This window comes from Bison bison, unplaced genomic scaffold (assembly GCF_000754665.1).
Source record: "Bison bison bison isolate TAMUID 2011002044 unplaced genomic scaffold, Bison_UMD1.0 scf7180017846136, whole genome shotgun sequence".
NCBI classification, from domain to species: Eukaryota; Metazoa; Chordata; class Mammalia; order Artiodactyla; family Bovidae; genus Bison; species Bison bison.
In genome coordinates this window covers 28,458-35,128 of record NW_011476709.1, presented here as the reverse complement: position 1 = coordinate 35,128, position 6,671 = coordinate 28,458, and positions in this window count along the sequence as shown.

Sequence of the window (6,671 nt, the reverse complement as noted above, 5' to 3'; positions counted from 1 at the left end):
TTACAGCATGTGAGACTTAGAATTTTATGTATCATATTCTATCCATTGAACAATTACCATGTACAAGATATGTTTTGTTGTTGGTGATAGATACATTGCCTCCTTTACTTCTCACAAATATCCCAAGTGTCAGGTTGTTATTTTAAGTATTTTACATGTATGATCTTAATTTCTCAAAATAACCCTATGAAATTATGACTCCGTTAACTTGTTTTGTGAGTCAGTGGTGACAAGCCAAGCGGCTAATGTGATGTGACAAATGGCTAGAGTGATGGCTGCTCTAGCCTGATTTCATGATCACTGTACAATACTATGCCTAGATTTTGGAAGTAGAGTTTTTTTTTGTTTTTTTTTTTGGAGTATAGTTGATTTACAATGTTGTATTAGTTTCAGGGAAGCAGAACTTCTGCTCTGTTGTTATAACTTTGAACCTGATTGATGTAATGAGCTTTAACAACCTCTTTTGCTATATATTATTGTAACTAGGAACTGTGGTGTCCAAAAGGTAGTTTGGACTGTATTAAGGAAACAATTCTGCATAAATTGATTGAGCAATTAAATTCTTTGATGAAAATGTGTAACAAGTTATTTAAGGCTGTAAGATACTGATTTATTCAGCAGTATACCTTTCCCCAATAACTTCTATATGCTTGTTACTTTACCATAGGGATCAAAAGATGTCTTGAGTTCTGTCTTTACCTTTTTACAAGCTCATTTCTAATGGAAGAGATAAAGGGCCTATCTGTAATAGACATGAGTATTCATTTGGAAACTTGTTTCAAAAAGCTTAACTCTGTTTGCACTTGGGAATGTGTCAGATAATAATGATACTTGTGGAAAGAAGAGATGAGTGATGAGTGTGATGGATAGGAATTTGCCAAATTGAGAAATAGTTGAAGGAATGATGGCATTGGCTTTTTCAGCAAAGGAAGCAAATGTGTTTAAAATCATGGAAATGTGTAAGAGCATATTTTATTCATAGGTCTGCATGTCATTTGTCCTAGTTGAAGTGGTGGCTCTGAGATTGGGAAAGTTGAGCAAGAGTCATAAAATGAAGACCTTTATAGTCAGACTAGGTTATAGGGAATCTTCAAAGGAGTTTAAGAATTAAAAATGTTTGAGTTTTTGCAAGCTCTCTGGCAGTGGTGTGGAAAGTATGTTGAAAAGGATAGGGGGCAGGGGTATGGAAGGGGAGGCTAAGGTTTGGGAGCTGAGTTAGGAAACCGTTGAAACAGGCCAAGTAGACAAAGGCAAAGTCCTAAATTACCTAGAGAAACGCAGTAAAAATGGAGAAGGGGATAGATTCAAAAGCTTTGAGACGCAAAATGAACTTTGTGAAAAGAATGAATTTGGCTTATTGGTAGGGAAGAGGTAAGAGGAAAAGTAGGATTACTTTTTGGCTCGGTTAACTGGTGAGATTGCTATCATTGTAGCTTCAGAGTCTCCCATACAATGTAAGATTCATAGAGTTTCAGGTATTTGTAGTACATTCAACAGGTGGAGAGTACCCAGTTTGATTGACTGTTAATACCTTCCTCACTCTGGTGACCATGACATTTTAACAGGAGGTGGAAGGAGAAGAAAGCAAAAACTTTCTGTTCTTTATGCAAAGAAACCCCGTGGTAGAAATCTCACTGGCAAGAGCTCTTATGTCACCAACTTTTTCTCAGTGGAAGTAGCCAGGAAAAAGGGTATTGATGACAGTGGCTTCTGTGGGATTTCATAGACAGATTTAAGAAAATTTGGCAGTAAGAGAAACTTATATGAGGTTGCCAACTGCTGACTTAATGAACCACACATCCTTGAGAATAACTTTAGACATAGTATAAAAGCCTTCAATATAAATGAATTGTAATCTTACTGTTATAATTTCTTAATTTGGGATTGTGATGAGTACTGTAATACAGTCTAGGTCAGAAGTTAGTAAACTTCTTTTGTAAAGGGCAACAGAGTAACTGTTTTAGATTTCATAAGCCAGATAGTCTCTGTGTTGTAACTGTTCGGCTCTACTGTTGGATCTGGAAGCAGCTATAGACAGCAAGTAAATGAGTGGGTGTAGCTGTGTTTCAGTACTACTTCATTTACAAAAATCTATGGCTGGCTGGATTGGCCCATGTGCCATAGTTTGCTGATACCTGATAGAGATGTTCTAATAACCTCTAAGGATTTGGACTGAAGCAGGAGTTTGTTTCATAAATAATACATTTCTCAGAAAGCTACTCCCCTAACTTCTCACAGTAGATTGAAGAATGACTTCATCACATTTAAATTCATTTTCCTATCAGTGCCTTTGCTCAGGTCATCCTTCTGCCTAGACCCATGTTTCTCAGTGGGGCTGCTATTGGCATTTTTGATGGCTATACATTGGGAGGGAATACATTTTTATCAGGGCATGTAGCCATTCACAGCCCCAGGTCACTATTTCCAAAAATGTGTGAATTAGAACCACTGGCTGAGGTGGCTTGTTTTTCCTTCTCCTTTTCTAATCATCCTTAAGATACAGTACTGAAGTTCTACCTCTTTTCCTAGTCTTTATTATATAATCCTTAATTAACTCTTAAATGGTTAACAGCTTGGAATACATTATTCATGTAACTTCATAGTCATTTGTCTTTAGATTATAAATTCATTGATGGTAGGAGTTTTTGTCTGTTTTGTTCACTTCTGTCTTTCCAGTACCAGGAACTCTGTTATGACTCATAATAGGTGCTCAATAAATGTTCAAATTACATTGTCTTCTATTATGGAAAAATGAGACTTGCCTTCTTGCTGAGATTTATAAGCTCCTGATTAATAGAGACTATCCCTCATACTAATTCCGTGTCACCCAGGGAACTGAACTTGATACCGAACTGGGTGATGAAGTTTGCTAAACCTTTGGGCATCTGCTAGGTGGAGAGCACCGTGCATGCTAGGTGATAACTGGGTATACAGAGATGATTACATTTTTGTCTGATGGGATGGAGGTTAGTCAATACTCAAATAACAAAAATACAGTAGTTGAAAGAGTCAGCTCTGCAGGCAGACCTAGATTCAGTTCCTGTGTCTGCCACTGTCTCTTGGAGCAGTTTGCTTAATTTCTCTTGGTTCTTTAATTTCAAAGAGCTGTTGTTCAGTTGCTAACTCTTTGAGACCCCATGGACTGTAGCTCTCCAGGCTTCCTTGTCCTCAACTGTCTTCCCGGAGTTTGTTCAAATTCATGTCGGTGATGGTATCTAACCATCTCATCCTCTGCTGCCCACTTCTCCTTTTGCCTTCAGTCTTTCCCAACATCAGGGTCTTTTCCAGTGAGTCAGCTCTTCAAATCAGGTGGCCAAAGTGTTGGAGCTTCAGCATCAGTCCCTCCAATGAATATTCAGGGTTGATTTCCTTTAGTATTGACTGGTTTGATCTACTTGTAATCCAAGGGACTCTCAAACACCAGAATTCGAAAGCATTAGTTTTTTGGCGCCCAGACTTCTTGGTGGTCCAACTCTCACATCCATACATGACTACTGGAAAAACCATAGCTTTGACGATACGCACCTTAGTCGGCAAAGTGATGTCTCTACTTTTTAATGCACTGCCCAGCGTATTAGAACCTTTTAAAGAAATGATGTTAGCATTTTGCATAAAATTAAGTTCTTACTGTTGTACCATGTCGCATGCTAGGGACATTGTACTAAGGCAAAATTTAGAGGTTGTAAAGATTACCTCTGGCTTAAGGTGGGAGAAGCAACAAAGCTCCATAGGGAAAATGGCATAATAGGTCTAGATGGACTGATAGAATTTATACAGTGGCACGGGTGGTGACAATAAGTTTTCCTAGAGGCGAAGGATGAACTATGAACAGAGAAAATTGAGAGAATGTAGGATATGTACTGAAAGCAGAAAGATTCCTCGATAAACTCATATTTCCACCACATACCACACTACCTTCTCTGGGCAGTTACCTGATTTGGTGAAAGATGCTGTCTATTGTTATTCAACCATGGTCTCTTCCCCTCCACCTCCCCCACCTAGGGAGACAGTTGTGATTCAAATGTAGACTTTCTTGGGTAGAACATTTTGAATTAACTACTCTTGTATTCTGAATATCATACCTCCCCCCTCGACATACACAGTAAGTAGAGTGTGGGAGAGAGTACATTTTAATCAGTTCAGCTTGTTCAACCCTTGAGTATTGTCCTTGACACTTAGTAAAAGTTCACTTTATTTCAGCGACAGGGTGGGGTGGTAAAGGAGTGATCCTGATTGAAGCCATTTTCAACTAAATTTTAAAAATTTGAATATGAACTTTTGAATCCGATGTTTTCTGAGATCTTTGTGAATACCCCTGTAGCATGTAGTTATCTTATTCAGAGAATTGGTAATGAGGATCTAATGAAATTAAATTTGCATATTTATTGCATTTTAAGATATACTTAAGAAAACTTTTTCATTGCTTCCAGAAGGGTACATAGAATGCAAAGGAAATATATGACCCTAGAACAGATTTTAGTATTAAAAAGAAGAACTGCATACCAATAAGTCGCCCAGGTGTTTATTATTCTTTGGACTTTAAATATCACTGGTTCTTTTCTGCAGTCATTGAATGACAGCAGTTGTGGGATAAGAACTATAGTTGGCTCACACCTAGCACAAAATGACTCTGAGAATGTTCTTTACTGTCTCCTAGAAATTCCCGGTAGGATTGAGTCCCTGTTGGCCACAGCTGCATAGCCATTCATGTTGTGGTTGTTGTTTAGTCACCAAGTGGTGTCCATCTCTTTTGTGATATCATGTAGCATGCCAGGCTCCTCTGCCTGTGGGATTCTCTAGGCAAGAGTACTAGAGTGGGTTGCCATTTTCTTCTCCAGGGGACCTTCCTGACCCAGGGATGAAACCCATGTCTCCTGCATTGGCAGGCGGATTCTTGACCACTGAACCTACCTGGGAAGCCCATAGTCATCCATACTACACCCTAATAGCTTCCTTACCTTCCCTGCCTTACTTCTCCAAATCCATTACTGGTGTTTTCTAGGGTAACTTCCCAAATAAAATACTTAAACTAAAACCTTTTGTCTCAGGGTGTACTTCTGAGGAAATATAACCTTAAAATAATGCAGTAAGATATATTTTAGTAAGAGTTTGGAATTTTTAAGTTTTGGAGTATAGAATTTGGATAACATATAGTCGGTACTCAGCTGTTTGCCCTTTTTAGAAAAAAGAGAGTAGCTAGCTAGTTTCCTGTATGGGGGCCGGAGGTTGTATTGAGTCTGGATAAGCATCTCTGTTTTGTAGTGCGTGCAAAAGGAATCACTGATGTTTATAGCCCCAAATGTAAGTGACTAGGTGTCATTTTAGCAGGTGGGTTTTTTGTTAATACTAAAATTATAGGTTATAGATTTATATTGTGCATTTACTTTGAATTCTAACTACCTTCCTGGCAACACTGAACATAAAATTAAATCCAGTCAGAAAGAACCAGAGAAAGAGTACAGAGATACAAGCTAGAGAGAATAAGATAGCATAATTCAAGCATTTTCTTATTCCTGAAAAATAGGTTTTTCTTTTAGTTTTACCTATGGAATTCTGCCGACAGATTTTTTTTTAATTGAAGTATAGTTGAATTACAATGTTAATTTTTCCTGTATAGCAAAGTGACTCAGTTGTACATATATATATACACATTCTTTTTAATATCTCCTATTATGGTTTATCCCAGGACTTCGAATATGGTTGAATATAGTTCCTGTGCTATACAGTAGGATCTTATTGTCCATCCATTCTGGATGTAATCGTTTGTATCTACTAACCCCACACGTCCAGTCCATCTACCCCTGCTGTTGGCGATCACAAGTCTGTTTTCTGTTTCTTTGAGTCTGTTTCTATATCATAGGTTCATTTGTGTCATGTTTTAGGTTCCACATTATAAATGATTTAATAGTCTTTGTCTTTCTGACTTGACTTCACTTAGTATGATAATCTCTAGTTGGATTCATACTGCTACAAATGAAATTATTTTTATGGTTAAGTAGTAACCCATTGTGTATAAGTACTGCATCTTCTTTAGCCACTCATCTGTCTACAAGCATTTAGGTTGTTTCCCTCTCTTGGCTATTGTGAGTAGTGCTCCTGTGAACATAGAAGTGCACGTTATCTTGTTGAATTAGTTTTGTCCAGATACATATGCTCAGGAGTGGGATTGCAGGATCATATGGTAATTCTACTTTTAGTTTCCTGAGGGTGTCCATACTGTTTTTCATTGTGGATGCAACAACTTGCATTCCCACCAGAAGTGTAGGATGGTTCCCATCTCTCCACCCCCTCTCCAGCATTTGTTATTTATAGACTTTTAATGATGGCCATTCTGACTGGCCCACTCCAGTACTCTTGCCTAGAAAATCCCATGGGTGGAGGAGGCTGGTGGGCTGCAGTCCATGGGGTCTCGAAGAGTTGGACACGACTGAGCAACTTCACTTTGACTTTTCATTTTCATGCATTGGAGAAGGACATGGCAACCCACTCCAGTATGCTTGCTTGGAGAATCCCAGGAACGGGGGAGCCTGGTGGGCTGCTGTCTATGGGGTCGCACAGGGTCGGCCATGACTGAAGCAACTTAGCAGCAGCAGCATTCTGACTGGTGTGAGGTGATACCTAATTGTAGTTTTGATTTCATGGCCGACTCTGTGCCACCCCATAGACGGAGC